Here is a 22,424-nt window from a genome sequence, read left to right as displayed (position 1 = left end):
ATAGTAGGTGTCTTGTAGTGGTGAGGAGTAGATGATATCTATCGTCATTGTGTAATACCCGATGAGGTTTATTATGGAGGAGCGCCATGATTAAGCATGAGGGGGACATTTTGTTAGTCGTCTTATCACCCAAAAAGCTTTCAATGTTGGATATTGGTGGCCATTGATTTTCCAAGATGATTTTAGTTATGGTAAGCGCTATGATGTCTGCCAAAGACACAATGCAAGAGAAAATCGTAGGTGACCTCTAAATCCCATTTTGGTTACGTTACCCTTTGAAAAATGGGGTATTGATTAGGTGTGTAATGCATGAGCTCCCCTTCGATATACAACAAAAGATTAAGGTTCTTGATCCATCCACCTCATACTATATGAGGAGTGAGCTTGATGCAAGTGCTTTTGACCATTGGTTCAATTCAATTGACTTTGAATCTTTGGAGCTTCTTTTAATTCCATACACAGAAAAGTAAGTAATTTGATATTTTTAAAGATTTTATGAGATCTTTTTTTGCTAGATTATTGAAATATTTTTAAAGATTTTATGAGATCTTGTTTTGCTAGATTATTGAAATATTTTTGTTTTCAGTTCTCATTGGAACCTAATTGGAATAGATTGTGTGGAGAGGCAATGTTTCCTTATCAATTCTATAAAAGGAAGCCATGAAAATGCCAAGTTTTGTAAGTTATATAATATAGGGTCTCTTTGATATTTTGATCTTTTTGTTGCAGGTAATCTATCTAGTATTTAGCGTTTATAGTTTTAGCAGAGTAAATTTCAGTAGATCCCCAACCAAGGCCAAGGATGTACAAGATTGGCCACCTCCAACCACTGTAAGCAAAGTTTGTAGCTTTTTGGGTTTAACAGGATGCTATCGGGTCTTTATCAAGAATTATGCCTTGATTGCTACACCCCTCACCGAGCTACTCAAGAAGAAAGTTTCCATTAAATGGACCCAAGTTGAACAGTCTAGCTTTGATAGTCTTAAGCTAAGTTTGGTCATAGCCCCATCCTCAAACTACCCGATCTTAGCAAAGAATTAGAAGTGGTGATGACCGATGTGAGCTCTCTTGCTTTGGGATGTGTACCCATGCAAGAAGGACATCTAGTAGAATATTCCTCCAGAAAATTGAAGACTCATGAGAGAAATTATGCTATTCATGACCTCGAATTACTTGGACCTATCCATGCTCTTAAGTTATGGAGACATTATCTACTCGGGAAGAAATTCTCACTGGTGACCATAAAATTCTTAAATGGATCTTCACTCAACCAAATCTAAATATGAGGCAACGTCAGTGAATCAAAGTCTTGCAAGAGTATGATTTTGAGATCAAATATAGACCGGGTAAAGAGAATGTAATTGCAGATGCTTTAAGTCACAAATCATTTCTCAATGCACTTATCTCAAGAGAACCTCGTAGAGCTCAAACACTAGCTACAATGATATCAATGCCTAGCAATCCCATCATCTAGCTAGCCGAGGAGAAGGAAAACAATGATCCCAAATATCAACAAATGCTGAAGGAAATCTAGAATAAAGAGAAAAATCCCAAGCTTAAGACAAAGTATATTAACTTCTCTGTTGACGAAGGGCTTGTCTACTTTAGGACAAGATTATGTATTCCTTCAAGCCAGGAAAGCTACAACCACTTGATATTCCTAAGATGAAATGGGAATTCATTAGTATGGAATTTGTAGTTGGATTACCCTCAATTAAAGGAGGATACTACTCGATCATGGTAATTGTAGACATGTTGACTAAGGTTACCCACCTTATTCCGGTCAAAACCAGCTACAAGACCTCAGATATTGCAAAGTTATTTGTCAAAGAAATATTTAGACTTCATAGACTGCCAAAAAGAATTATCAACGATCATGATTCTCTATTCACTTCACATTTTTGGAAGGGATTATCTGAAGCTCTCAGTACACAACGTTGTTTTAGTATAGCTTATCACCCTCAAATTGATGGGTAGATACAGCGTGTAAATCAGGTCATTGAAGACATACTTAGGCATATTGTTGCAAAGAACCTAGATGGTGGATACAATATCTACCTTTGGTGGAATTCGCTTACAATGCATCCTATCATCAGAGCATTTAGATGATCCCATCTCAAGCTCTATATGGGCAAGAATGAGGCTAACTCAGCTAAACTTCTCCAACCCTACCTTGAAGGTTGAAGCTTCTATGAAGATGCTTGAAGAGATGGACGAACAAGTCAAAATCATAAAGCAAGATATACAAGCTACCAAGGATTGACAAAAATCATATATTGACTTAGGGAGAAAATAGCAAATCTTCCGAGAAGGGGACAAGGTTTTTATTCGTGTATGCCCAAAAAGGAGTTCTTTATCCTCGGGAAATTTCAAGAACCTAAGCCGCCTAAGATACTATGGACCTTATAAAGTCATAAAGGCTCTTGGACCTAATGCTTATAACCTACAACTTCCTAAAATACTAAAAGTTCATGATGTATTTCATGTAAGTCTCTTGAAGCCCTATGTACCTAATCCTGATCATATTCTTGATGATCAACAAGTTGTAATGTTGGGCCAAGGTTTACTTGAACTTCAACCTGATAGAATCTTGGATGTAAAAGAAAGAATCCTTAGGAATAGGACCTTTAGAGAATATCTCATCTAGTGGAAGGATTATCCTGAAGAGGATGCCACTTGGGTCGGTAACCCTTATGAAAGAATACCCCTAGTTTCTCTCAAGATGAGGACATCTCAATTTCTCTAAGGAGGGAAGAATGTAATGTCCCCATTACTTAGTTTATTTTAATGTGCGTATATGTGGTGTTGCACATCCACACATGGAAAAATTGGAAAATCTCTATAGGATTTACAAGACGTAGGATTGGTTTACTAGAATAGTTTGAAATCTCTAGTATCATGTTTAGATGACTTAATTCCCACTTTAGATGGATCCAAACATATACTATGGCTTATTTTGAAGAGAGAAAAATGACACAATTTAGGAAAATTGTCATTTTTGCCTATTTTTTATGGATTTTTGCAATTTTGTCCGCGTTGGCTTGTCAACCATATACTTTCCAATTGTTTTCAGTATACCCAGATGACTATATTCAGAGTTCATATGACGAAGTTATGATCCAAACAAGTTGTAGATAGGCATAGGGCATTAAAAACAAAAATAGTGAAAAAATCATAAGCTTTAAAGCTAAATGCCTTAAGATTTTATGAAAAAGCAAAGGAAAAATGCACATGAGAGGGAGTGGAGAAAAACTGTAAAAAGGAGAACAAGGAGGGGAGAAGGGCCATTAAAAAAATCACTTGTGTGTAAGGCTTGAGGTTGAGATTTTATCCCTTGCCTTCTTCAATCTTGCCATCGAATTTTGGAGAGAAGGTTTGAGGATGTGCTTTAAGCCCCTCGCCTACATCAAAGTTCCAACATCGCCAATCGCTATGGAGAGTTGAGCTTAAAGCTTCTTGCCTACTTTTGAAGATCAACAAAAAATTCTTGTCCCTGTAGCTAGCGATTTCACGAACCCCCACATGAATTCCGTGCAAAATCTAGGTCCATACCAAGAGAGAGCAACAAGAGCAATCTTGACGAGGACGAGACGCTGATCAAGAAGGAGGATACTCTATTCTGCAAGACTAGGAGACATCATTCCATTCAACCCAAGGATGGGATATGCTGAAGGTCTCTAATCCTCTTCTACTTTAATCCAAGGAGAGGAGACACTGAAGAACTCTATCCTATTCTATAAATCCAGTTAGAAGTCATACCTCTACTCTTGTTCCTATTCCATCTACTAGAGAGAGAGAGAGCATACCTATTCTCTCACTCTTGCTCTATACTAGATAACGAGCTATCCTTGTTCTTACCCTTGCTTGCCAAGATGTGAGAGAGAGAAGTATTGCTCTTCACCAAGCAAGAAGAACCATCCGCGAATGAGGACTACATCATTGAGTCCTGCAATAACCATCATCATCGTCGTGAGTCTTACACCTTTTCTAGCCAGTATTACTGTCGTGTTCTTCTTCTTCTACGGATCATGTTTCTGTCACAGCCCTGAAGAAAAAGAATTCAAAAGTGGAAATCGTGAATGACCCTACTAACGTGGTAGTAACTATTGGAGTTGCGAGTAGCACATGAGTCACTAAGGGAGTCACAAGCATGGATAATAACCCTTTACCAATCGTGATACCATATGTTTTTCTGAACGTTTCATGATTGATTGAAGTCATAACTACTTGAAGACATCAATCTTGTTTGTGATTTTCTAGATTAGATCCTGATTGAATTAAGTATTGGAACAGATAAAATTTGAGGAGCCCTATACCTCCCCCAAGAATAGGTGCTGAATCCCCATACCAAGAGGGGACATTTTTACCACCATGGAAGCATGGACTGGGCCAGCTCTGATGGCGAGAGGTCTCCCAACAGGGACTGCATTAGATAGGAGGTGGTTAGGGTGCCAAGGGGGCTCTGGCTAGTAAATCCTTTTTGCACCTAGGAACTACTTAGTCCCCTATATGGCCCCAGCTCTACTTGGGACACCTATAAATGCTAGCTATAGGTGGATTTGATATTTGTGATGTGTAGATGCACCGGATGAGGCATCATGTGAAATTGTAAATTTTCTTCTGTATGAGCAAGAGAACACACATTATGGAACATAATCAATGAATTTGTTTTATTCTGATTGTATGTCCATGAGTAAATTATGTAAACAAACAATTGTGCATAAAGGGATATTAATTAATGAAGCCATTTTTATATGTTTCATGTAATGTGGTAGGTAATTAGATAACTAAGAACTTCCATAGAGGGAAGTAGGTGGATGGATTCCCGACGAATCTAGTCCTATGGTAGGGTGGTCTCGGTTAGTCGAGAGATTTCCCCAAAAACAAACGCTAGGAAGAAACTCTAGGAAGGGCTGATTCGCTAACTCACCTAGGGTTTGGTCTCAGAACCCGAACTGTAAATTATCTTAGGGGAAAAGTACAACGGCTATGCGAGAGCATTGCAAGGGATTTCATAAATCCTTAGTTTGCTACTCGAAAAAAGTGTTGTACTCCATGAACCAAGGATAATGGCAATCACTCCTTTCGGACAAGAAGCCTCTCAAAGGACACCTCTGGATGTGAGCTAGTTATTGATAGGTGACTATTAGATAAATTATGAACCTTTAGGTTAGTCCTCTGTGAGTAAGGGCAGGACGCTTCCCTTGCGAGGTGTTGAGATGACAAGCTCAACACATGCGGACATTGATGATGGACCGCTTGATTAGATGGGTCCACACATCTATACTTAGCATATCGGTGGTCATTATGACTCTCACATGGCCATTGACTCATTACTTATTATATTCAGGTTGTTACACCTATTTACAGCTGGCATAGTTATAGCACCAGTTGAGTAGTGTAGTCGGTTATGCATTGTTTGACTTAGTAGGCCACTTTCTTTTGTGTTGTATCTTATCTATACTTTGTGTACATTGTAAAGTGTGTGGAAGAAGAAGGAGAAACCAGCAAGAAAACGTTTTGGCCTCCATCTCTCTTCTTGTCTCTTGAGTGAGCTTCTCCTTGTGCATTCTGTGTGTGTTCGGCGCAACATCTTGAGCAAATCCCCCCACCACACGATTCTTGACATGGTATCGGAGCCACCCCACTGAGAGAGGCTGATTTTGAAGGATGAAGTGAAGGAGAAGAAGCAAGGTTTGAGCAAGCAAGCAATGGGTAAAAAGCTCTCCCATTCTTCCACTCTCTCTTGGATAGTGCCTGTGGAGGCACCGGAAGTAGGGCAGAGTAGAAATCTTAGATTACAGCGAGATTTGGTGTGCGCGAAGAGTGCTATGTATTCTATAGATGGGCTCTTTAAGGCTTTCCCACTGTTATTTTGGCCATTCGAGGTCATTTCAGGTCCCGTTTTAGACTCGCAAGGTTGCGGACAACAGTTCGAGGTATCCTACAATTTCAGCTGTGTCTACCATATACAGGTGCACAGGTTACATATTTCAGATATGTAAGTTCAAAGGTGTTTACCAGCAAATAAACACAAGTTTTATCTCCAAACTGGTTGCAGATTGCATGTGTTGTTGAGTAGACAGTGAAAAAGGCTGTCTGCTGTATTGTTGTGCACTACAGGTCAAGGGTTGCAGAAGATTTGCTTGCTGTTTGGTATTAGTTTTGTGATAGTGGCAGAGAACAATGGAAATCCCATTATTGAGAAGCTCGATAAAAACAACTACCCTTCATGGAAGTTCCGTGTGATGAACTTTCTTATTGGAAAGGGCATTTATGATTTTGTTTCAGGTGAAGAAAAGGAGCCAGAACTGAGTTCCCTCCGACCTGCAGATGAGTTAAAAGCATGGAAAGAGTGGAATGTGAAAGATAAAAAGGTGATGTACTGGCTATCTGCAGTAATTGATAATACTATGCTGGGACATATTAGGAATGCAAAAACTTCACATGGAGCTTGGACAATTTTTGAGAGTATGTTTTCAGTAAATACAAAGGCACGAAAGATTCAACTCAAGCAAGAGTTGAATGCCTTGAAGAAAGGGAAAATGTCTGTCAATGAGTATGTTTTGAAGGTGAGAAGCATTGCAGATGCCTTAGCAGCGATTGATGCAATGCCAGATGATGATGATTTGGTTTCATCCACCCTGAGTGGCCTTAACAATGAGAAGGCATGGAAATCATTTGTTACTGAGAGCAGAGTTTTGAGCCCGGAATGTGCCTAAAATTTTCCAAAAAATTTGGAATTTAGGGAAAAAATATTCAACATCGAAGGCGGCGGCTCCAGCTAGGACGATTTTAAGCATCAAGTGAAAGACGGCTTTTAAAAGGCGCCTGAGCGACACTCCCAGATTTTTCATAATTTTTCAGAGCACCTGGGCAAGTCAAAGGAGCTGCTAGCTTATGCGGAATGTCGAGACAGACACGCAAAAATTTACAGCACTTGAATCGGAGCTAGGACGGGAAAATGGCCAAGAAATGGTCAAGATGCAAAGAGGTGGACACTTGAGAGGTCAAAACTGGCATGCCTTTTGGAGTTTGGACATTTTATGCCACATGAAACTTTTCATACAATCGTGGAGAGAGAAGAAGCATGAATATGGCGCAATCTGCACGTAGCGAAAAATGCGCTTCAATGCATGGAGATGGTGATTGCAGGTTACAAGCAACCCATCCAACTGATGTTATCCCTGATATTCTCCCTCTTTGCTGGTCTTATAGCTTGTCTTCGCTCGAGCAATGGTGGACTGAATGAAGAGATGGAAATCTAGTCTTTCTCTCTCCTCCCTCTCTCTCCCTTAAAGGGTTGTTCTTGTGTGCAAGAAGAAATGAAGAATGGTGAAGGAAAGCTTGTTTGGTTGGGACCGGATTGCTTCCGAGTCGATGTAGACATGAAGATTGTTGATTGTGAAGATGCTGGAAATTGAATGTGGCTGACCCGCAGTCCCACATCAAAACCGAAATCCCGAAACACGAAACCTAAGCGGTAATTCAATTTTTATGAAGGAAAAATGAGTTTGTATGCCATTTGATTGATGAAATATTGTTCCCATGGGCTGGATATGCATTATGATGTTGTTTTCTATGAGTTTCAATAGTTTATAATCTAAAAATCAGAAAATCATAAGTGATATGGCTGAAATTAATGTTATAAAACCTGAAAAACATGCGTGGAAGGGGAAAAACATGGGGTTTTTGCAAAATAAATGGGAAATATGAGACATAATGCCCACAAAACTTGAAATTTTTGTTGTCAAGGAATCTAAGGGCCATAGCCCACAATCAATCTTAATTTCTAGTCATTTTTTATTGAAGAAAATAGAGGAAAAATACCAAAAAATGGTGAAAAATGGGTTTTAAATGGGAGAAAGTTAGGAAACGGTAAAAGGAAAATTCCAAAAAATTACATGTGTGTTTGTGCAGCGTATAATGAAGGTAAAGCATGAGGTTGGCCTCGGTTTACCCTTGTTTCTATGTTTTTATTCATGTTTATCGCTTTTTTTATAAGAAAACACACATAAAATGACCCTTTCACCTATCAACGAATGCAAAACATTAAACGGTAGGGTGAGAGGGAGGTTGAGTGTCAAAATATAAACTAAAATCTGGTTTATGTGTTGCTTCATGCCTATAGGACGTTGTTTTAAAATAAAGGGAAAGGCAGCATGAGCGCAAGGCTCGGTGTACGATAGATTAGGCTTAAGGGCAGTTTGTCCTTTAGCATTAGATTGACGCTCCTGGTCCGCGAGGCCATGAGGGTGTGTTTGTCTGTCATGAGCATGAGGTCCGCGACTAGTGCCATAGCCAGTGCCGGCCCGTTTTAGGTCCCAACAGTGGTACGTTTGTGCCAAGAGCTGCCAATAAGTGGTGGTTCTCGAATCTAGGGTTTTTAGGGACCAAAAAGTTGGTTTATGTCCTCTGACAAGGACCATCAAGCCGAAATACAAAAACAGAACATGCTGAGAGGGCGGTTGGAGATCGTAAGTCGCTATTCTCCTCAAAGGAGTAGCCTAATACGCATAAGAGGCAGTGGTCTTAGTAACCCAACTGCTGCACATAGTCCTTTAGGTGCAAGATGAAGCACAAGTAGCTCTCTTCCACCAAGTCAACCCACTTCAAGTGGAGGTGTGATTCCATCAGTTCAAACTCCTATTGTCAATCCAAGTGTCGTCATGGCACAACCCATTGCTATTCCTGTGGGGACACCGAATCTACCAGCTTTAGGAGTTCCTTAGCCCATTTTTAATGGGTTAGCTAAAGAAGATGCAGAGTTTCACATTTGTGAATTCCAAAGATTAATTTTCTCGTGATAATGCACGACATGTTTTACGGAAGCTTGGCATGGACTACAATAACATCCATGCATGTATCAACGATTGCATACTATTTCGAGGAGAATATGAGACTATGGAGACATGTCCAAAGTGTGGTGCTCACAGGTATCAACAGGACTTGCAAGGGCAAACCATCCCTCAAAAAGTTCTCAGACACTTTCCGCTTATCCCTTGCATAAACCACATGTTTCGTACGTCCAGCATGGTGAGCTTGACAACGTGGCATGCGCAGAATAGGTCCACGGATGGAGTTCAACGAATATCAGCAGATTCATGCGCATGGAGCCACATTGACTCTACCTTCCCAGGCTTTGCTCGAGAGCTAAGGAATCTTCGGCTCGGTCTTGCAATGGATGGCATGAACCCATTCGGTCTGTGCTCAACTTCTTACAGTGTGTGGCCTATAGTCCTTGTCAACTACAATATCCCTCCATGGCTTTCTATGAAGAAAGGACATCTCATCCTTAGCTTGCTCGTCACAGGCCACTACAAAATAAACAATATGGACGTGTATCTTCGTCCATTAGTCGATGAGCTTAAGATTTTTGGGAGGAGGGGGTCACCGTGCAAGATATGAGCAGGCGCGCTGGTCGGCGGTCAGCCAATATTTGAGCCATTCTCATGTGGACGATGCATGACTTTCCAGGATTGGGAGAGTGCTTAGGTGAGCAGGCCTCCATTCTCACTGGTAATATCTATATTTTATCTCGTTCAATCAAGTATTCACTAGGTTGTCGTGTTGGAATAGGTCTGGTTACCTCAGGTTATCATGCATGTCCATTGTGCGGGCCACAGTTAGATTCTCGAAGGTCACGAACCATGAAGAAGATGGTATATCAAGGACACGCTGCTTTCTTGCCGAAGGATCATGAACTTAGGGAAGGTTTCCTTGGACGACCTCCAACACGTATGAACACTGCAAGCTGGTACGAGCTGAAAATGGTCCACACGGAATCACATCCAAATGGAATGTAGCGATTCTCAGTTTTCTACAAGTTGCCATATTGGACCCACTTACAAGTCAACCACTTGTTGGATCCCATGCATATTTTCAAGAATGTGGGCAGCTTATTATGGGACCACATCACACGAAAGAGAGACACTATAGGGGCACGAATGGATTTGAAGGAGGTAGGTAAGATGGAGGCGCTTTGGCCGTAGTCGAGTGCTGATGGTCGTGTGCAGCTTCCTCGTGCTCCTTGGGTTTTGTCCACTAAAGAAGAGCGCATTGTGAAGCAAGTAATCAAGTCTATCCGCACTCCAACGGGTATGATGCGTTCTCTCAGGTCTGCATTTTCTAAAGACGACCAATTATCAGGGCTAAAATCCCATGACTGGCATAAGATATGTCAAGTTTGTACTACGAATGGATTGTAATTAGCGTGGGCATTTTGCTATTTGGAATGTAGCCATTATTCATAATGCTTTCTCATTTGTGGCAGTTTGTACTACCGATCGCGATCGTAGGATGTCTTACTCCAGAAATACACGGGGCCATTTACAGGTTGTCGACTTTGGTGCAATGGATCTCACAGAAGGAGATTAAGACGTCCTCTATTGAATCCGTGAGGCGGGGAGCAGTGGAGACAGTCTGTCTCTTTGAGAAATACCTGCCGACCAGTATGCTGACGATACAAATCCACCTTATTGTGCATCTTGTGGATGAAGTGGAGATTGCTGGACCTGTCCATACACGACAGATGTTCTTCTTGGAGCGCTTCATGAAAACCCTGAAAGGCTTTGTGCGACAACAAGCTCGGCTAGAAGATAGCATGGCCAAAGGTTGGTTGGTGTCTGAGGCGCTAGTGCATATTTCACAATGGCTACCAATGGTGGAACCAGACAATGAAATGCTATGGTCGCTGAAGGACAATGATAGACTGACTAGAGATGTGGTGGTTGGAAATGGGGTAGAAAAAAGAATGGATGCCTCAATGGAAGAGAAGGTGAATCGCTTTTGTATGTTGCACCATGCCTCTATGGAGACGTGGCTCGCCAAGTACCAGATTGCTAGGCAAGATTGAGAGGAAGCGCAAGCTAAATTCCGATGTAGTACGCATCATCAATCAATTCGATATCCCGAAGGAATGGAGGAGATGCAGCGGTTTATGTCAACGCGATGGTTGCATGGAGCTTTGACCGCAGCGTCTCGCGAAGGGACAGAGGTCTCAATGGAGGAGTGGAAATTCTTGAGGGGATGTAGTCCAAAGGTGATGAGAGGTTTAGAATTTGTCATATCTAAATTTTATATAAGACATCTAATTTGAGTGTTTCAATGTACAGTACAAAATATATAGTGCAGTGTGGTCGCGTGAACGGTATTTTTGCGTGGAGCGTATTGACAAAATGCGCTCCACAATGGACTATGGTATCATGGCAAGGTTCGAGCAAGAGAGCCGGCGACGAGCAATGGATCCAAACACAGTTGTAGATGAGATGGAGTATTTTGGGAACTTACAAAGTATTGTTACGGTGGATTACCGTAGCTTCTCCATGATACTATTCGATGTGCAGTGGTTCAAACTGGTACTTGGAGGAGCTGGAGCAACAGTTCGACGAGGTCCATCAGGATTTCTCGAAATAGATTCTGAAAAAAAATGGACGGATTTGCGTGATACCTTTGTGTTGCCGGCCCATTGTGAACAGGTGCATGGACTCATTTGCTTGCTAATTGTATTACGACATGGTTTATGTCACAATGGTTTGAACTCTCTTGTACGTGTTTGTGAACATGTAATCTTCTATCCAAACCCCCAACAACCTCGATGGTGGTATGTTATACCTTCAACTCCCCGAAGTGCGAGAGTATATGATCAAAGTGATGTTCCGAGCATAGATAAAGATAATATGCAAATAGAGGAGTCGATATTGCAAGGGGTGGAGGCCGTCGAAAGCTTGGAGCCAGCATCGATTGACAATGATAGAAATACAAGAGTCCAAGAATTCTTTGAGAATGAGACGGACTCATTCTTTTGTGGTGACATGTCTATCGACCTTCCAATGTATGCAGAGTTGTGTCAGGAGATTAACATGGGACCATAGGATACTTCATACTTGGAGCATCCACTTACTCAATTCATTGACCAATCGCTTATAAGGGTACATAAGATATGTATTTTAAGTGAGATTTTTTTAAAATAATTTATATTACGATGCTTCGTATGATTTAAATTGATTATTCTAACATCATTTTTTGTCTGTGCAGGTGACATTTTCAGGATGAGTCGAGGGATGAGCGATGAGGAGTTACAGGACATCTTCGCACGCATGTCTCTAGACCAGATCGCTAGATTCAGAGAGATGGCAGACCAGGAGCTGTCTCGGTCTTCGTCAGGGCACTCTGCTAGATCTGCTTCAGTGCGATCGGATGCTTTGGCTTCGAGCAGACGAGCTCGATACTCACGACTTGGGCTAGAGGGAGGGAGTGCATTGGGATCAGGGGGATGCTTCAGAGATACAGAGGCAGTGAGTCTGCGGTCGACACGGGATATAGGTGCGACTCTCCTCGCTCTCGTGGCCCTTCCAGGAAGTGTGCCTCAGGCTCAGGTGGATGCTATGGAGACACAGACGTGGTGTCTCCGTCTCGTCATTCAGGTGGAGCTGCGTCACCTCCAGGATTTATCACACCTGTGGGGACGTCTACTCCAGTTACTCCGGCTTTTGGACAGCCGTCAACAGGTGGTACCCCTGTGGGTGCCACTCCGAGAGTTATTACCCCCGTCGGTACACCGGATGCACAGGGGTCTCCTGGATATGCCCAGGAGCATGGATGCAGATGGGAGAGGACCCATCATAGGTAGACTCCAGGGGGTTATGGATATCTAGTCGATAGTAGGTCAGGAGCCATCATCATGAATGATGAGGAGAGGAGGGTGATGGCTCGCATGAGAGAGTTGTGCCAACAATTTTTTTGGCACAACATCTTGGATCATTGGAAGAATATACTGGAGGGGAGCAAGGACTACATAGTAGCATCCTTGCACGAGGAGTTTCTGGTGCCAGCCACAGTAGATAGATTCTCTACGAGCTGGATGATGGATTGCATGCATGCATACATGTCACATAGATGATCCGACGCATGCAAGGCAATCAAGAGTGGGACTGCAAAGCCCGAGTGGTTAGATGCAGACGACTGGCGTCGACTGAGGGAGGAGGCTACAGATTCTCTAGGACGTTGGAGTCAGCAGCGCTATCATCGTGTTAAGGGTTGAAGGTCTACCACCGGGGCTTTAGTGCAGAAGAGGAGTTTAGGATTCAAGGTTCAGCAAGGGGAAATAGATTGGGGTTTTATAAGATCCGGGATTTAGAAATGATTTAGGTACAGAAGAAGAATTCAAGCTTTTTCTCTATATATTTAGCATACATGAATGGAAGAAATAACTCTATCTTGATAACATCAAATACCTCTGGATACATACATCATATCATAAAGGACATTTTCAGATTCTCAATTCAATTATGAATATCAAATGTAAGTTTTAATGGCTTTTATTTCAAGTACATAGATGGATTTCAACCCTTTGGAACAAGTATTATGTTGTAGACTCAAATGCATTCAAGATTTGGGCCAATGATACATGAAATGAATTGAAGAAGCATAATTTTAGCTTCAGCCCTGTTTTAAAACAGAAAATTCCAGCCCATAATCAAGCTCAAAATGAGTGCATAAACTCATGAAGAAGCACCTCTAATCATTAATGAACAAAGTCCTAATGAAAAGAGGTCATTTCCTTCCATTACAACCACATAAATCTCTTGTTTGCTCATAAAAATGGACCATAACAGCGGGCTGCCCTGTTTATGACTGGTTATTTTAGCCCATAACAGCCCATATACCTTCAAAATCCTCACCCTTTGCTTGCCCCAAAGTCACTCAAGTACTTGGGTACAAGTCGGGCTTCATTGGACCAAGAATAAGGTAGACAAAATGAGAGAAGTCGTGCATAAGAGCAGGCTGAATACTTTTCTCTCAGATTTCCCTCTTTTATAGACTGTTTCAACATGCATTTTTGTCAGACCAAATGGACAGAGAAGTGGAGCTCTCACCATGTTTACACCTTCAGTATTTGGGCCTATTGATCTTCAGTTTGCATGCTCCAAATCATGCACCATAGCTCTAGCTCTCTCCAGTTATGCTCAGACTGTGCAGCCTGCATTTTGTGCTGAAAAATGCGGGCTGCTCCCTGCTCAGGCCCTCGTCACTTTTTGACCTACCCAGGTCATTTGCTGGTCACTTAAGTCTATTACTTCAAGTCCCATGTGAACCTAGTGGACTTTTGGCAACTTTTGACATTTTTCTTGAGTTTTGACCATATTTTTACACCTGAATCAATGTGATTTATCCTGCAGACTATCAATTATTTCCAGTTGACTAAGTTGTAGGTTCCCATAGACTTATTTTTCATAAATATACATGGTATAATTGAAAATTATATGCTAAATACAAAAGAACTTGTGTAACTAAGTTGGTTATTGGATAACAATGTCTAAATTTTGTATGCAACTTCCTCATATAACTTCCAATGAAGCTCTTCTATGTTCATAAGAATCCCATGATTTATATTATGAACAGTAAACTCTTTGACATTCACCCCCTCCTAACCTGCACATCCTCCGGCATGTGCCATTTCATAAGATTATAGGTCAAGGAGGGTCTTCTTCTGATATTTTTTCATCTTCATTCTCTAAGTCTTTTTCTTCCTGCATGTCTTCAAGTAGAGGGCTCATATCTAAGTCATCAAGTTCATAAGTTGAAGATTCTCTTTGTTTGAAGAGTTTGATTCGTTTCCTGGCTTGATATCTTAATCATGGTCCCATCCATTTCAGCCAAAGAGTAAGTAGCATTATTATGTACTACTTTTACAACATATGGTCCAAACCATCGCTTGGCTAACTTCCTATGAGCACTATATTGATTGTTCAGGCTGCTATCATAGACAAGAACCCAATCATTCTCTTGAATAGCTCTTGGACAGAGTCGATGATGCTTGTCAAACCTCTTCTTATTCTTTAATCTTGCTGTTTTTAGCCTTTCAATGGCTGTTTTGACATCTTCTGGCCTTCTTTCGAGTTGCCTTATGCGCAAAGACAACAGTTCTTATCTTTTCATGCCTTCATCCCAAGGTAAGATACTCCATGTGACAATGGATTCCTCAATAGGCATAACAGGTGGCTGTCCATATATAAGTTCAGCTGGCATATATCCTATCACTGCACTATGGGTAGTTCTATCAGTCCATAATGCGAATGGTAGCATTTTAGGCCATTCCCTCAACTTTCCTTTGCATGATTTTGCTAAAGCTTTAAGAATTGGTTGATGTCCTCTTTCACTCTTACCATTGCCTTCAAGGTTGTAGGCTGAAGTAAGAGATAGCTTAATTCCCAATTGAGCAAAGAAATGGCGAGTTTCATCAGCATCCAATTCCCCTCTATCAGCAGTTACTTTAGCAACACATCCATACCTGCAAAATACTTCTTCAAGTAAAAATCTACAAACAGCATGAGTGGACTTTGTCGTCAAGGCTTTTCCTTCCACTTGATTTGTGAGATCTTCTCTAGCAAGTACTAGATATCTCATGTTCCAAATTCCTGTAGGCATGGTTACTAAATCAATAACCCATCTATAGTGAATGGATAAAGGATAGGTAGGCTGAAGCCCATCTCTATACTTTACCATAGAATACATTTGACAAACATGACAAGACTCAACAAAATGCTCAATGTCTTTATACAAGTTTTGCCACCAAAATTTTTCTTTTATTTTGGCAAAAGTGCCCCATATGCCTCTATGACCAGCCAAAAGACTTTCATGAAATTCTTGCATGACATGTCTTTGAGTCTTTTTGTCTCCTAAGACACGAACATGCGCCCTTCCTTTCTTTTTTGCATGCCTCCAAAGGTAACCATCTTTAAGAAAAAAACCATAAGCTTTTCTCTTAATTCTTTTGAACTCTTCATTAGTCCAATCTTTCTTCTTTGTCATAGTGCTCAAAAATTGGCCAATTTTTAGCCAATCATCTGCATAATATTCTTCTTTAAAGTGTGAACAAACCATAACATAACATTGAACATGCTGTTTACTAGTTGTCCATTGTCCTTCTTTGGTTGTTTCATCCTTCCTTGCTGATGTAAAATTTATTTTAGTAGCAGAACCTGAAATTTTTGTTGTACCTGCATTTTTGACTGCTGAATCAACATTAGATTCAGCTATACTTGCTGTTTTCAGATTTGTACCTGCATTTACAGCATCATTTATAAACTCTAATTCTTCTTCATCCATCATTTCTTCTTTATCCATATATCTGGCATGCGAAAGCATGTCAGCAACTGGATTATCTCTACCTACAATATGTTTCAAATCAGGATTCAAGGATTTAATATAGGCTATCCATCTTAGCATGGCTATGTCGAGAGTGGAACAGTTGGCGATCATGCCCAAGAGTGGAAGGCAATCTGTTTCAACTATAACATGTGCGCCCATGAAGTACTCCCTGTCACATTTTAATGCAGTTACTACTCCCCAAAGTTCTCTTTTAATTTGAGCATACCTTCTTTGTCGTTCATTAAGAACCTTTGCTCCAAAGTGAATTACATATCTGTTGCCTTCAAGGTCGTCTTGACCAACTACCCATCCTATTCCAATAGGACTTGTGTCCACTGTGAGTATAATGGCATGTCCATTCGAGTAATTAGCCCTCTTTAAAGTAGGGGCTGAAATCAACATTTTCTTGAGTTTCTGAATAGCCTGAGTGTGTTCTTTTTCCCATATAAACCTTTGGCCCTTTCTTAGAAGCTGATAAAGACTTTCAACAACATGGGAAAAATGTGGTATCCAAATTAGGTAGAAGACACATGCACCAAGAAATCTTCTCACCTCTGAAACATTTGTACATTCTTCCTGCATTTTGCTGATAGCATCTATTTTGGATGGAGAAGGCTTTCGGCTATATGGACCACACATATGTCCAACCACAAGGACTTCTTCGACTCCAAAAACAGATTTAGCTCCTGAAAGAGTAAGATGGACTTCTTCTAATTTAGACAAGATTTGAGCACAATCATTAATATGATCAAAAACAAACTTTCGACATCCAAGTTCGTTTAGTTCTTCATTTTTTTCATGAGCTTCACATCCTTTGATTGGAACATTATCAAGAAAAGGAAGAGTCAATTGAGGAATATAATCCCTCAATACTTTATGCATAGCATGCATCATGTGAGCTAGTGAATTCGTAGCCCCTTGAGGTAGAGTACACATGCGGACTAGGCCAAGAGGCGTCTTCATTGTGGTAATGTCTCGGCTTTTCAAAGCAAGCTGAAATTGGTCTTAGCATGAATATAAATCTCCCATGGAATAGATTGCCTTTCCTGCAAAAGCTTCAGCAAACTCATCAACAATTGGCCTTGATCCAACATTTCTAATAGTGACTTTATTGACGGGTTGTAAATCTTGAATGAATCGCAAAGATCCATTCTTCTTAGGTACAGTAAACCATCGGTTGAAATATGGAGATGAAGATGGCACCAATATTCGCATTTTTATCTTTTCATTTAGAAGTTCCAATAACTTAGGCAAATGAGCTCTTGGAACCGGAATTGGTTTAAGATTCCAAGGAACATGTGGGACTGTAAAAATCACCATTGGTGCCACAATGCTTGGATCCACATAGCCAATTTCATGTGGCTGAAATGAAAAGGCTTTACCATGATTCTTTAACATCTGCATGAAGATTTTCTTTTCAGCCGGCAAAAGGAAAGAGTCTTCACCAATTTTCAGCTTTTGTAGACTTTTTGCTGTAAATTGGCGACCAATATCTTTAGGATCACGAAGGCTTGGCTGTTTGGATACCCTTTCTGCGAGTCCTTCGCTTTCAGGCGGTAGAGGAGTAGCTACCGGCTTGACCTTTTTATCAACTGTTTTATACTTTGTTTCTACTCTTACTTCATCCTTGTTTGGCTGTCCAAAAGCTTCATAATCTGCAAATTCTTGAATTAGGTCATACATATCCAATGTACATACCTGTATGGATTGATTTTCAGCTTGATTTTCAGCATGAATGACTGTATAAATTTCAGCCATTGTATCATTATAATTCAGCCCATAAAATAGTCCTGAAATTTCTTCATCTTTAGGTAAAACATCAATTTGCTTCAGCTCTTGCTCCATATGACTCAAATACTTTCTTTCAGCCTTGTTCATGGCTGAAAACTGTTTATAACAGCCCACACTATTGGTTGTTAAAACCTGCAAATCAGCTTTTGGCCTTGCCTCCTTTATAAGTGGATGCATTTTTTTGTGACATGATGCACTGCCATAGCCTCCACTTATAGCAGCGCTACCCGAAAACCCTTAAATTCTCAGGCATTAGGAGGAACAAGATGATCTCTCAATCGATCCCTATTCCGGTGGTGATTAACACAGATGGTCAAGAATTGGACAGCTTTGTCATTATCCTTACTTCTTATCCGGGCATATGATGAACCATCATCAAGAGCCTTTGTCTCTAAACGAGACTCGGAAATAAATGGTTGTCCAAGAATGATAGGATAGCTGCAAGAATCTTGAACAAAGAAATGAAATTCATCTTTTACATTACCAATAGTAACTTGTACATAAGGACATGCTGCATAAAGATCGCCAGAAGAGTTATTGGCTGCCTTCATGCGCCATCCTGGGTCCACATCAATGGGCCATCCGCCATTCTCATAGAGATTTCTTGACATAACATTAATTTCCGAACCATGGTCTATAAGGGCAATGCATGGAGTCTCTTTTTCACCAATTTTAACAACAATTTCAGTAGTCGCCCTTGCCCAATGGGTATGGGAGTAGTGACTACTAGGAATAAAGTGAGCTTCACTTTCTTCTTGCATGTTGTGAAGAAGAGTTTCTTTCTTACGCATGGGCTGCACTTTAGATTGAGAAGTCCCCACCATAATGGCTTCTTCAGTTTCTCCTTCATAAATGTCTTCATCTTTGGCTTCTATGGCTGCAATCAATTCTTTGATTGCCTCCAATCGAATCCCTTGAGTTTTTAGCTTCTCTTCATCCTACAAATACACATGAAGCACTTGCAAAAAAGCATGTACAGATTCTTCAGTTTCCTCACCAACATATTGTCTTTTTCGTTTAATTACATCAATTATTACATCATGAAATCCTCGTTTTGCAATACCGAGAATTTCACCTAATGTAATTCAATTCTACTTCCAAGAATCCTTTCTTCTAGGATTCGTTTAAGATCCGTTGGGGTCTCTATGTCAAACTGCAACTTGTAACTGGGATGTTTGCTTTTTCTTTTTCCTTCTGTCTTCTTTGCTTGAGGGGCATCTCCCATGTCAAACTCTGGCGGCGGCGGATTTTCAGCAGCCTTCTGTTGGTCTGGTTTACTTCTTGTTATGCGTTTAGTCGGTCCTGAAGAAGAAGGACCGGCAACATCTTCTTCTCTTTTCTTCTATTATGGCTTCTTGATTATTAATTTCAGCTAACCGAGCAAAAGCTGAAAATGAATCCACAGGCTCGGACCAACCGGTTCTTCCTCGAATACATTGACTGGCAGTGGTTAAATCATCTTTATTGCCTTGCCTTGCTCCATGCATTCCAAGGCCTGACCACACTTTAGATTTTAAATTAGTTTTACATGCTTTAACAATTTCATTAGCTGGCTCAATTTGCAGCCCATAAGTTGCAGCATCAATAGCTGCATAGGCCGTTCTTGTTGCCAAATCCTCCAATCTTTTCTTCATGCCACCGTTGCCGAAGTTTGGCTCAAGAGGAAGCTCGGTTTCAGTTGCATGAATTTTACCATCCTTCCAAAAGACTAATTTTTGTGCTTCAGCTTCACGGAATGCACCCCACTCCCTCTTATCATGCTAAAGGCTATCACACCAAATACAACGTCTTTTGAAGCATTTTCGTATAGGCCTTTGGGCAGTTGACCGACCCCTTTTTTCTACTTTTACATCAAGCCTTTCCACTTTAGAATTAATCTCCGTTAGATTAATATGGAGATCCCGCATGCTTTTAATTAGCTCGTCCATGACATCCTTCTTTGAAGATGGAACAACAGAATTTCTTGGTTGCTCGGCCATAGAGACAGGAGGTCGAGAAACTGGAACAGGCTCCTTCATAGATTCAATTGTTGCAGGGGTTGATCCCCATCTTAGGCACAATCGTTCTCTTCGAGCAATCATATTAACTGCTTCAGTGACATCACTCCAAGCAGTCTTCAATCCCGTCTCAGAGTCAGGGTCTTCAAGTGGATCAGTTAATTTCTCCTTAAGAGAAGAATCTGCAGCCTTTAGAAATAATTCAATCTTTTAACTTTCCATACCTTGTTGGTCGTCAGGATCTAGTTGGGCAAATTTGCTTTCAAATTCTCGATGAAGAGCGGTGGCGGTTAGACCCTTATTGGGCCTTTCGACCCATTCGGTGAAGACTTTCTTTGTCATAAGGCCAGAATCTTCAAGGAAAAATTCTTCTCGAAGAGCCTTCTTGAACACAGTACATCCTGCATCTTTTTGGAAAAGACCATAAATTCGGTCCTAGAGACCATGCACAGCCAGGCGGGCAAAATAACGGCTCCAGGCATGTTGAGGGACTCCAAAGAAGACCATCTTGTCAGTATAAAGGCGGATAAAAGAGGATACATTTTGCCCATTAAATTGCTTGAGCTCTTGTCCAATTGCTTCTAAGGCTTTAATGGCAGCAGCATCAATCCGCTCTTCTTCTTGTCTTCATTGTTGTTGCAATTGCAACTACTGCTGAAATTGCAATTGTTGTTGTTGGCTTTCTTCCATTAGACGAACCAACTTTTGCAAGGCATCTCCTCCCGAACTTGATGATTCTCCCATTGGACTTCTTCTTCCGCAGCGGACCTTTACGTTGGGTTCACCATTGTCGTCGTGTTAAGAGTTGAAGGTCTACCACCGGGACTTTAGTGCAGAAGAGGAGTTTAGGATTCAAGGTTCAGCAAGGGGAAATAGATTGGGGTTTTATAAGATCCGGGATTTAGAAATGATTTAGGTACAGAAGAAGAATTCAAGCTTTTTCTCTATGTATTTAGCATACATGAATGGAAGAAATAACTCTATCTTGATAACATCAAATGCCTCTGGATACATACATCATATCATAAAGGACATTTTCAGATTCTCAATTCAATTATGAATATCAAATGCAAGTTTTAATGGCTTTTATTTCAAGTACATAGATGGATTTCAACCCTTTGGAACAAGTATTATGTTGATAGACTCAAATGCATTCAAGATTTGGGCCAATGATACATGAAATGAATTGAAGAAGCATAATTTTAGCTTCAGCCCTGTTTTAAAACAGAAAATTCCAGCCCATAATCAAGCTCAAAATGAGTGCATAAACTCATGAAGAAGCACCTCTAATCATTAATTAACAAAGTCTTGATGAAAAGAGGTCATTTCCTTCCATTACAACCACATAAATCTCTTGTTTGCTCATAAAAATGGACCATAACAGTGGGCTGCCCTGTTTATGACTAGTTATTTCAGCCCATAACCTTCAAAATCCTCACCCTTTGCTTGCCCCAAAGTCACTCAAGTACTTGGGTACAAGTCGGGCTTCATTGGACCAAGAATAAGGTAGACAAAATGAGAGAAGTCGTGCATAAGAGCAGGCTGAATACTTTTCTCTTAGATTTTCCTCTTTTATAGACTGTTTCAACATGCATTTTTGTCAGACCAAATGGGCAGAGAAGTGGAGCTCTCACCATGTTTACACCTTCAGTATTTGGGCCTGTTCATCTTCAGTTTGCATGCTCCAAATCATGCACCATAGCTCCAGCTCTCCCCAGTTATGCTCAGACTGTGCCGCCCGCATTTTGCGCTGAAAAATGCAGGCTGCTCCCTGCTCAGGCCCTAGTCACTTTTTGACCTACCCAGGTCACTTGTTGGTCACTTAAGTCTATTACTTTAGGTCCCATGTGAACCTAGTGGACTTTTGGCAACTTTTGGCATTTTTCTTGAGTTCTGACCATATTTTTGCACCTGAATCAATGTGATTTATCCTGCAGACTGTCAATTATTTCCAGTTGACCAAGTTGTAGGTTCCCATAGACTTATTTTTCATAAATATACATGGTATAACTGAAAATTATATGCTAAATACAAAAGAACTTGGGCAACTAAGTTGGTTATTGGATAACAATGTCTGAATTTTGTATGCAACTTCCTCATAAAACTTCCAATGAAGCTCTTCTGTGTTCATAAGAATCCCATGATTTATATTATGAATAGTAAACTCTTTGACAGTGCGAGGCGGCGAGGGCACTACTTGAGGCCGGAGTGGTCCATCATCTTGGGAGTGGCAGCGACATATTTGGAGAACTTTGTAAGTTTTTCTTTTGTTTTGCTTGTTTATTTTTTTGAAATATTATTTGTACTGACAATCATGTTTCTAATAGTTAGCATTTTGTTTTCTTTGCAGCACTCCATTACAAATCGCGATCCAACTGGCCTTGAGACTCGATATGCAGAGAGGCACGGTCTCACTGCATTGATCTACCGATTGTATAGACGCAGTGGCCCTATAAGTCACTCATCTTTCTTGTTCGTAGTTAC

Source organism: Lygodium microphyllum, chromosome 3 (genome assembly GCF_053477565.2).
Source record: "Lygodium microphyllum isolate KBCC chromosome 3, Lygodium_microphyllum_v1.1.10, whole genome shotgun sequence".
Taxonomy (NCBI): Eukaryota; Viridiplantae; Streptophyta; class Polypodiopsida; order Schizaeales; family Lygodiaceae; genus Lygodium; species Lygodium microphyllum.
Note: the sequence above shows the minus strand (reverse complement) of the source record.